Below are 11,530 nucleotides of genomic sequence, written 5' to 3'. Positions count from 1 at the left end.
TGCTGCAGCCATACCATGGTTAGCACATTTTTTTTACTATGGTCCATCTTGATGAGGTTCACCATCCAGTTGCCTTCCATGAGGCGCTTAGCTTCCTTCACTAATTAATAGTTCAACTGACCTTGTACATATTACTTAATTATTTCTTTTGATTAGTTTAACTGCATTGTCGCCTTTGTCATGACAATCAGCGCTGCTACACGGACGACAGTTTTACAACCGACGCCTGCACGATCCTACTTGCAGCATCAAAAGCTAGCGTGCATGCAGGAATCGCTGTTGGGGAGGATGCATCGTTCGCAGATCGTGCGTGTAGTGTCGTGTGTAAAGCAATTTCGTGTAGTGAAACACGGAGAGTGTGAGGACTGTGCATGTATCAAGTGTAAATGAGACGGGTGACACCCAATGCCGGAGCATCAAAGAAAAGTTGGGCAGCACGGACTAAAGAAGAGCATTTTTTTTCTAATTCTGAATCATAAGTTCATAATAATATATTACATGATTATGACTCTAACTATCTCTGAGCTATCAAACGCATTAAGGTGCACGGGAAGGGCGGCCAACAAGCTATGTCATGTGGCGCATGCTGGTTAGCGACGGGAAGAATTTTTTAAATTTTTTGGAGATTATTTTTGGAAGATGGAATTGGGACTTTTTTTCCTTTTTATATTTGAGAAAAGTTTTTCTAGGTTTTTCCTTTTTTTTTGAGATGGATGTGATATCCACGTGCGAGGATTTTATTTTAGATGAAGGTAAGGTTGTTTTTCCTTTTTTTTTTCTTTAAGATAGGCAAACACACGCACAACTTCCTCTGAAGCGTCCCGCAATAGCATGCCCAACCAGTAGTTAGTTATTGCACGAACCCTATTCAGAATCTCCATCCGAAAAAACGTAACTGTTAAGGAAGCAATAAACAACAACCGGTGGTAGCCCCACATCTCGATGATATTGCTCTGGCTCTTGGACAGCAAGACTCTCTTGGCACTTCTCACAAGATGGAGTGGTCGTGTGTCTACAGGTTCGATCCTTCCTATCGACGCTTCTATTCATCGGCGACAGTTGTTATTCTGGTGCGTTGGTTTTATAGGGCCTTAGCAAGACGACTTCCCGACTGTCTACTATAATAAGATTTGCCTGGCTCCGGTGAGGGAAGGGCGATGCCGGCGGCACATCGGCTTGCTCCAATGCTTGTAGTCGTCGATAGATGGTCTATGGACCTGGATGTACTTTTTACTTCTGGTGTTGCTACCTTGACAGTTGATGATTAGATTGGAAAAAAATTCGGCAAAAAGTATATAGAGATAGAATATTTTTGCATAGAAAATTCATATGTTTCTCTCTGCAATAGATTAAATGTGTTTAAAAGATCAGACAGATTGTAGTGTCTTAAAACACCATGTTTTTTCACACTCTTGTTGCGTGGAAAATTGGTTGACTCTGATGGCAATATATGAAAGGGCATTTACTTAGTGAAATAAAAAGGGTGCTGCTGTCTTTCATATAAGAAAAAGACGATTCCTTCCCCAAACGGGTCCTCCTATGCAGGCGCTGACCCCCTTCCCAACGTACAGCCACCCCACTCAGGTCTGCTGAAGTTATGGTCTAAATTTGACTGGAATTTTAGAGAAGGCAAGTAAATCTAGTTATGTGTGATAAAATAATATCTTGTCATTCTTTAATTGATTGAGAGAATTTATATCTCGTCCCTATGGATAACCATAAGGCCAACATATATAGTTTGCTATGTAAGGAGGGGGATTCAAACTATCTCGCAAATAAATAAATAAAATCAAAACAAAGCCTAGATTGACAAAGAATTGTTCCAAATCGAGTTGTTGGTCTGGCATTACAATGTCACCTCGACATCTCATAACATAAAATCAGAAAAATAATTTTTTTAAGTATTGCGTTGACATTGCGGCTTATAGATAAGCACATCCGATGAGGCTTGCTTTGATCGAATATTGTAATGAATCTAGGTGGAATTAATTAGCCACTTGTTGGAGCTTATATTTCTAAAATGCATGATCGGCCTGTCCTTCTGTCACATCAATAATTGAAATTTGAATAATGCTAACCCAGGCCCAGATGGGTTTGAACCGGCGTTCTTTAATTCCAATTGGACTCTGGTTAAGGATGACCTTTTCAGTCTTCTCACGGATTTCCACGCCTGTTTTGCCCATCTTCGCCGTATCAACAAAGCCTACATTGAGCGTCTCCCTAAGAAAATAGGCGCTAAACACCCTGAAAATTACAGGCATGTCTCCCTTCAGAATTGCGTCGTAAAAATTGTGTCCAAATGCCTGGCCAAACAGAGTTCATTGTCTCATGTCAGATCTAATTCACCAAAGTCAAACTGGTTTCATCGGGAGCGAGGCATTGCTGAGAATTTCTTTTTTGGCGCAGCTTTAGTTGAAACTTGTTTCAAAAGAAAATCTCCTTCCATTGTCTTTAAACTGGATTTTCATAAGGATTTCGACTCTGTCTCCTAGGACGCCTTTGCCGCTGTTATGTGCGCTAAAGGGTTTTCTTTCTCTCTGGGGTAAAGACATCTTCAAAGGAGACCCTCAAAGCTCATGTATATATCCGGATTGTGGTGTCCAGACCATTTGTATCAACTTTTTTCATTTAATGGGGACTCCCATCAGTCCACGAAGTGGTCCGGACGTCCGTTTTCAAGCAAATCCGAGACAAACGTGGGGAGCTATACCGGAGTCCGCCAAACAAATGTCGATTTTTCATTTGGCTTGCTAACAAGGGCCGTGTCTCCACCAACGAACAAAGACTTTGGGCATCGGTCGCTACTTCAGATGCATGCCCTTTCTGTGGTGCAACCGAGAGCATCGCTCACCTGCCGCTCTGCTACAATCATCTACTTCCTCTTTGGGACGGCCTATGTTATGTACCCACTCACGAATCACTCGAATTACTCCATTACAGGAAGTTCAAGCTCAGCTACAAGAGGTTGAGGAGGAGGGAGAGTACAGGAGGTAGGAGATGACAGGAAAAAGAGGAAGCCGCCGTTGCCGTTCGTGATCCAAGCCCGGATGCCCGTTCGCTGCGTCTTGGCTGGGTACTTGTAGTCTGCCTGCCCTGGGAGTAACAACTTGTCCGGCCCGGCCCATGTGTTGGTGGGCTCGCTGCCTTGGCTCTCTAGTTTGTGTTGCCGTCGGTTTCACTGCCATGGTAGCGCCTTTAGTTGATGTGGCCGCGGCGGTACTTTGGGTCGCTGACGGCCTAAGCAATATCTTCGAGGTAAGGCCGGCCAACCTAGGGGAAATGTCGCTTGGGGCACTTCCAAATAAGTCGCTCCACTGTGATCATTGTTATCCTGTGGAATACTTGGAAGCGTTGCAACACAAAGGTGTTCAGAAATGAAACTCTTGGAGTCCACCACATTGCTAACGCAGCAGCGGACGATCTGATGCTCTGGTCTCACCGATGCAAAAATGCTGATAAACATCCCTGTTGCGTGATTGGGGAGACATGTTGTCTCATCTTGCTGCGAGATTATTGCCGGCATGTAGTTTTACTTTCCTTCTCCTTTTCCCCCTTACTGTAACTCTATGCTATTGTTTTAGTTCAGTAATAATATAAGGTTCAGGCCTGCGTAATCCCGCTATTGACGTGTAAAAAATAAATATCTACCAGGTTAACCGTACGTAAGGTGAACTAGTCCACAATAATTTATCTTCTGTTATTTGGAAGAAGAAGAAGAAAAGGCATCCCGTTCCCGGTTCAAGCAGTCCATGTACATCACTAGCATGTCCCTGCTTCGTGCAAGAAGAGCGCAAAGAAACTTCTCCGTCATGAGGCCAACTCGCCAGCTCGTCCTGCTGCTCTTCTTGGCATGCATTTTGCTCCTTTCCACCCAAACCTCCGGTTCTGACAAGCTCGAGATAGGCCAGAACCTCACCGACGGCGACACGCTCGTCTCAGCCGGCGGCTCGTTCACCCTGGGGTTCTTCTCCCCCGGGGCGTCCACCAAGAGATACCTGGGCCTGGGCATATGGTTCTCGGTGTCCAACGACACTGTTTACTGGGTAGCCAACCGCGCCGACCCTCTGCTGGGCGACATGTCCGGCATGTTGGTGTTCAACGGCGGCGGCACCCTCCTCCTGCTAGACGGCTCTCGTCGGACGCTCTGGTCATCGGATTTCTCCGGCGGCGCTACTGCTGCGGCGGCCCAGCTTCTTGAGTCCGGCAATCTGGTCGTGCGCAACGGCAGCAGTGTCACCTACCTGTGGCAGTCGTTCGATCACCCGTCCGACACCTTGCTGTCCGGCATGAAGCTCGGCAGGAACTTCTGGACAGGAGCCGAGTGGCAGCTCACATCGTGGCGCTCGGCCGACGATCCGTCTCCGGGAGACTACCGCCGCACGCTGGAATCTAGCGGACTGCCGGAGATCGTCACGTGGTACGTACGGCGGCGTGATGACGTACCGCACGGGCCCCTGGAACGGGGTCTACTTCAACGGCGTCCCGGAGGCGTTGACGTACCAGGACAGGTACCCGCTGCATGTGACGGGCCTCACGGCCAGGCCGATGGAGATAACCTACGGGTACACCGCCGTGGCCGGCGCTCCGCTGACTCGCGTCGTGGTGAACCACACCGGCGTGGCGGGGCGGCTGGTGTGGGACGCGAGCACCCAGGCGTGGGTCTCCTTCTTCAGCAGGGGGGCGAGGGACAGTACCTGCGATGCCTACGGCAAGTGCGGGGCGTTTGGCCTCTGCGACCCCGAGGCGGCGTCCTCGTCGTTCTGCGGCTGTGTGCCGGGGTTCAGCCCCGTGTCGCCGGCGGCGTGGCAAATGAAGCAATATGCGGGCGGGTGCCGGCGAGATATGCTCGTCTGGACTGTGGCGGCGGGACGACGACGGACCGCTTCAGGGAGGTGCCAGGTGTGAGGTTTCCCGACACGCAAAATGCGACGGTGGACCTTGATATGGCTACTTTGGAGGAGTGCCGGGACAGGCGCCTCGCCGACTGCTCGTGCTTGTCCTACGCCGCCGCCGATATCCGAGGCGGTGGCAATCGTAGCGGCTGCGTCATGTGGGCGGATGCCATCGTTGATCTTCGACTCATTGTCAGCGAGCAGAGTCTCTACTTGAGGTTGTCCGAATCAGAATTTGGTATGTACATCCATTCTCGTGCTCTTATCCATTTTATTCTACGGAGCATGGCCATTTTTTGTCTTGAAATAATTCACTAGATTTGCTTTGGCTGCCACAGATGTAGCAGATGGCCGTAAGAGGTTTCCTATTGTACCGGTTGTGGCACCTCTAGCTTCTGCAGCAGCTATTCTTCTGGTCGTTTTTGTGATTTGGTGGAGATGGAGGAGCAGAATCTTAGGTAAATTGTATACCCCCCCTTTTGCTCTTATTTTGCATGAGAAAAAAGGGGGAAATGCATGGTAAATAGGAGTACAATGCTGAAGTCCGTGCTCATTAGGGCATGTACAATGATGTTATCTTAGGAGTGCCACGTAGGATAAATGATGAGGTGGAGAAGATAGAACTCATAAGAGAAGGCTTGTCTTCTCTTATTTAAGATAAGACAAGAGATGATCTCTTAGCACAATATGTCTCACCACATTTTTAGGAATTGCTAGTTATTGAAGATAATGCTAAGAGATGACCCATTGTAGACATTTTTCTTTGTCATCTCTAAATTACATGCAAAACTTAAGATAAGATTATCTTATCAACCATTGTACATGCCCTTACAAGCACTAGTAGAAAACAGGGCTTTGGTCCAGGCCGGATCAGCCCATTAATCCCGGTTCAGTCCAGAACCGGGACCAATGTGGACATTGGTCCCGGTTCGTGACCCCAGGGGGCCGGCCGGGCCACGTGGGCCATTGGTCCCGGTTCATCTGGACCTTTTGGTCCCGGTTGGTGGGATGAACCGGCACCAATGGGCCTCGCTCCTGGCCCACCACCATTGGTCCCGGTTCGTGGCTTGAACCGGGACCAAAGGCTCCCCTTTAGTCCCGGCTCATGTCACCAACCGGGACCAATGAGGTGCCTATATATACCCCTCGCTCGCGAGCAGAGCACCCCAGTGCTATGTTTTTCTCTGGCCGAGGGGGAGAGGGCTTGGTGGTGCTCTAGCTCACCTGCTATGCACACAAGGTGTTCGATGGAATGCCCGAGCCACACTACTTAAGCTTTCTCCTCTCCAAGCTCGATCTCCAAACTCCATTTTCCATAATATTTGTCTAGGTTTAGCGGTCCGTCACGCCCCGTCCCCGTCTTCACCGCCGTCGATCACCCGCGCCGAGCTCATCGCCGGCACCATCGTGGTGAGCCTCTTGTTCTTATCTTCTTTCTGAAAGGAAAAATATTCTTACTTGTATGTTTACATAGATACTTGTATTATTTTCTTACTTTTATTATTGCATCTTATATAGTGCGATGGTTTTGGTATCCGCCCCCGTCGGCCCTCGTCCTGTCTATGATTCGGATGTGGTATATATATTATCTTTATAACTATTGGTTCATTTATTGTTTATGAAAATTATGCCGACCAACATGACATAGATTTTATTTATGTAGGATGTATGTGAATCGGAAATGCCAACCAACCCTATTGTCGAGAGGTTAAATTTAGTTGAAGAAGAAAACAATTTGTTGAAGGAAAAAATAAAAAAAATTGAGGAGGAGAAGATGATATTGAAGTTGCATGTTGCGGATGTCGTCGATGATCACAAGATCAAGATGGATGCAATGTGCTTGAAGATTAGAAAGATTAGAAAATATGCCATTCATACCGAGGCTTGGTATCATTATGCCATTGGATCAATTGTTACCTTGGTTGCGATTATGATCGCATTTCTTTTCGCATTGAAATGTTTTACATTGTTTCAATGTATGGTTTAATTAATTAGATGCTCTGGAGAGCTATATGTTGTTAGATGAGAACTATGTATGCACTTTGGTTTTAATGTGATGATGAACTTCTATTAATTTGGACACTTAATTATATATAATGCACGCAGATGAACCGACAATGGATGTACGGTGACAGACACATCTGCGAGTACATTAAGGGCGTGCATGAGTTTCTCGATGCGGCTGAGGCAAACAAGCAGAATGGTTTTATGTGTTGTCCATGCACTGAATATGGGAATACGAGGTCTTACTCTAACCGGAAAATCCTTCACTCCCACCTGCTTTACAAGGGTTTCATGCCACAGTATAATGTTTGGACGAAGCACGAAGAAATAGGGGTTATGATGGAAGACGGCGAAGAAGAAGAGTACGATGACAACTATGTGCCCCCTGAATAAGGTGATGCTGCAACAGGGGGAGCTGGTGAAGATCAAGAGGAACCGGACGATGTGCCCAATGATGCTGCAACGGGTGAAGCTGCTGAAGATCAAGAGAAAACAGACGATGTGCCCGATGATGATGATCTCCGCCAGGTCATTGTCGATGTAAGGACGCAATGCGAAAGTTAAAAGGAGAAGCTGAAGTGCGATCGCATGTTAGAGGATCACAAAAAGGGTTATACCCTAATTGCGAAGATGGCAACACAAAGCTCGGTACCGTACTGGAATTCCTGCAGTGGAAGGCAGAGAATGCTGTGGCTGACAAAGGATTTGAGAAGCTACTGAAAATATTGAAGAAGAAGCTTCCAAAGGATAACGAATTGCCCAACAGTACATACGCAGCAAAGAAGGTCGTATGCCCTCTAGGATTGGAGGTGGAGAAGATACATGCATGCCCTAATGACTGCATCCTCTACCGCGGTGCATACAAGGATCTGAACGCCTGCCCGGTATGCGGTGCATTGCGATATAAGATCAGACGAGATGACCCTGGTGATGTTGACGGCGAGCCCCCCAGGAAGAGGGTTCCTGCGAAGGTGATGTGGTATGCTCCTATAATACCACGGTTGAAACGTCTGTTCAGAAACAAAGAGCATGCCAAGTTGATGCGATGGCACAGTGAGAACCGAAAGAAAGATGGGAAGTTGAGAGCACCCGCTGACGGGTCACAGTGGAGAAAAATCGAGAGAAAGTACTGGAATGAGTTTGCAAAGGACCCGAGGAATGTATGGTTTGCCTTAAGCGCGGATGGCATTAATCCTTTCGGGGAGCAGAGCAGCAATCACAGCACCTGACCCGTGACTCTATGTATGTATAACCTTCCTCCTTGGATGTGCATGAAGCGGAAGTTCATTATGATGCCAGTTCTCATCCAAGGCCCTAAGCAACCCGGCAACGAAATTGATGTGTACCTAAGGCCATTAGTTGAAGAACTTTTACAGCCATGGAATGGAAACGGTGTACGTACGTGGGATGAGCACAGACAGGAGGAATTTAACCTTAAGGCGTTGCTGTTCGTGACCATCAACGATTGGCCCACTCTCAGTAACCTTTCAGGATAGATAAACAAAGGATACCACGCATGCACGCACTGTTTAGATGGCACTAAAAGTATATACCTGGACAAATGCATGAAGAATGTGTACCTGGGCCATCGTCGATTTCTTCCGACCAACCATCAATGTCGAAAGAAAGGCAAGCATTTCAAAGGCGAGGCAGATCACCGGAAGAAGCCCGCCATGCGTACCAGTGATCACGTACTTGCTATGGTCAATGATTTACACTACGTAATCTTTGGAAAGGGTCCCAGTGGACTAGCTGTTCTGAATGACGCTGAGGGACACGCACCCATGTGGAAGAAGAAATCTATATTTTGGGACCTACCCTACTGGAAAGACCTAGAGGTCCGCTCCTCAATCGACGTGATGCACGTGACGGAGAACCTTTGCGTGAACCTGCTAGGCTTCTTGGGCGTGTATGGGAAGACAAAAGATACACCTGAGGCACGGGAGGACCTGCAACGTTTGCACGAAAAAGACGGCAAGCCTCCGAAGCAGTATAAAGCTCCTGCCAGCTACGCTCTTACAAAAAAGAGAAAGAAATCTTCTTTGAATGCCTGCTCAGTATGAAGGTCACGACTGGCTTCTCGTCGAATATAAAGGGAATAATAAATATGCCAGAGAAAAAGTTTCAGAACCTAAAGTCTCATGACTGCCACGTGATTATGACGCAACTGCTTCCGGTTGCATTGAGGGGGCTTCTACCGGAAAACGTCCGATTAGCCATTGTGAAGCTATGTGCATTCCTCAATGCAATTTCTTAGAAGGTGATCGATCCAGAAATCGTACCAAGGCTAAGGAGTGATGTGGCGCAATGTCTTGTCAGTTTCGAGCTGGTGTTCCCACCATCCTTCTTCAATATCATGACGCACGTCCTAGTTCATCTAGTCGACGAGATTGTCATCCTGGGGCCCGTATTTCTACACAATATGTCCCCCTTTGAGAGGTTCATGGGAGTCCTAAAGAAATATGTCCGTAACCGCGCTAGGCCAGAAGGAAGCATCTCCATGGGCCATCAAACAGAGGATGTTATCGGGTTTTGTGTTGACTTCATTCCTGGCCTTAAGAAGATAGGTCTCCCTCAATCGCGGTATGAGGGGAGACTGACTGGAAAAGGCACTCTTGGAAGAGACTCAATAATATGCAGGGACGGATGTTCTTGGTCTCAAGCACACTACACAGTTCTACAGAACTCTACCTTGGTGACCCCGTATGTCGATGAACACAAGAACAGTCTCCGCTCCAAACAATCAGAACAGTGCGACGACTGGATTACATGTGAACACATCAGGACTTTCAGCAGTTGGTTGGAAACACGTCTCAGAGGTGACAACACTGTTTGTGATTAGTTGTACTTGTTGTCCAGGGGACCATCTTTGACTGTATTGACTTACAAAGGATAGGAGATAAATGGGAATACATTTTACACGATCGCCCAAGATCAAAAGAGCACCAACCAAAACAGCGGTGTCCGTTTTGATGCAACAACCGAGAGCGGAAATGACACATATTATGGTTACATAGTGGACATATGGGAACTTGACTACGGACCTGATTTTAAGGTCCCTTTGTTTAATTGCAAATGGGTCAATCTGTTAGGCGGCGGGGTACAGGTAGACCCACAGTACGGAATGACAACAGTGGATCTGAAAAATCTTGGGTACACTGACGAACCGTTCGTCCTAGCCAATGATGTGGCACAGGTTATCTATGTGAATGACATGTCTACCAAACCGAGAAAGAGAAAAGATAAGGAAGAGAGTACATCATACGATGAGCCAAAGCGCCACATAGTTCTTTCAGGAAAAAGGGACATCCTGGGAGTGGACGGCAAGACAGACATGTCTGAAGATTATGAAAAGTTTCATGAAATTCCTCCCTTCAATGTCAAGGCTGACCCAAGCATCCTGATAAACAATGAAAATTATCCATGGTTACAATGCAATAAGCAAATGAAACAAGCGAAGAAAAAGTGAAGACTTTCTCCCGCAACTATTATGATGATACCATGCCAACTTTGTAACACACGAACATGCTACCATTGTCCGTTTCGTACATGCACATGCTATGTGGGTGAAAAATTATGATATCATGCCAACTTTCAACTTTTCCAGAGTTCATTTGAAATGCTTTCATGTCTTATGGGTCGGCCCTCGTAATACCATGACCATTAGTCCCTGGCCCATGCCAACTTTCAACTTTCAACTTTCTAAAAGTAAAAGCAAAAAGAATAAAAAATAAAGCAAAAAACAAAAGAAAATAAATAATGCAGAAAACAAAACAAAAAAACTGGAAAAATAGCAACAATAAGTATTTTGTTGTAAGTAGAAACAAAATAAAATAAATAAAGCAACAGAAAGTTTATAATTTTGCTCACCTAAAAGCAAAAAGAATTAAAAAATAAATCAAAAAACAATAGAAAATAAATAATACTGAAAACAAAACAAAAAAACTAGAAAAAAATGAAAATAGCAACAATAAGTATTTTGTTGTAAGTAGAAACAAAATAAAATAAATAAAGCAACAAAGAAAACAAAAAAACAAAAAAAGTGTTTTCAAATTGGAAAACTAATGGCACTAACAGAAAGTTTATAATTTTTCTAAAACTAAAAGCAAAAAGAATTAAAAAATAAAGCAAAAAACAAAACAAAATAAATAATGCAGAAAACAAAACAAAAAAACTGGAAAATAATTAAATATAGCAACAATAAGTATTTTGTTGTAAGTAGAAACAAAAAAAACAAAAAAACAAAAAAAAATGCCACCTACTGGGCACCCACGGCCTGAATACGACTAGAAACCCTACCATGGGCCAGGATTTAGGCCCGCGGGAGGCCTAGTAGGCCCACAGGCACACATTGCACGGTTAGGCCCGAAAGCCTGCTTTGGAGAGGAGCTCGAGAGGGAAGGCGCACCCACCTTATAAACAGGTGCGGCTCCCTCTCAAGTAGGGAGGTGGGACTAAACATTTGGGCGCGGGGCAGCACAAGGCCTTTGGTCCCGGTTGGTGGCACCAACCGGGACTAAAGGGGGCATTGGTCACGGTTGGTGCCACGGACCGTGACCAATGCCCCTCTGTAGTCCCGGTTGGTGTCACCAACCGGGACCAAAGGCCGCCGCTTCCCGCCCTTTGGGCTGCTG

At 46.2% G+C, this 11,530-nt stretch overlaps 1 pseudogene; it reads left to right on the top strand.

Annotated features, from left to right (window-relative positions):
* Window positions 1-3,809: 3,809 nt before the first annotated feature.
* Window positions 3,810-11,530, top strand: part of LOC119358316 — a 19,632-nt pseudogene continuing 11,911 nt past the window's right edge.

Source organism: Triticum dicoccoides, chromosome 2A (genome assembly GCF_002162155.2).
Source record: "Triticum dicoccoides isolate Atlit2015 ecotype Zavitan chromosome 2A, WEW_v2.0, whole genome shotgun sequence".
In the NCBI taxonomy this organism is placed as follows: Eukaryota; Viridiplantae; Streptophyta; class Magnoliopsida; order Poales; family Poaceae; genus Triticum; species Triticum dicoccoides.
The sequence above is the reverse complement of the archived record's forward strand: the minus strand, read 5'-3'. Positions and strand labels throughout refer to the sequence as shown.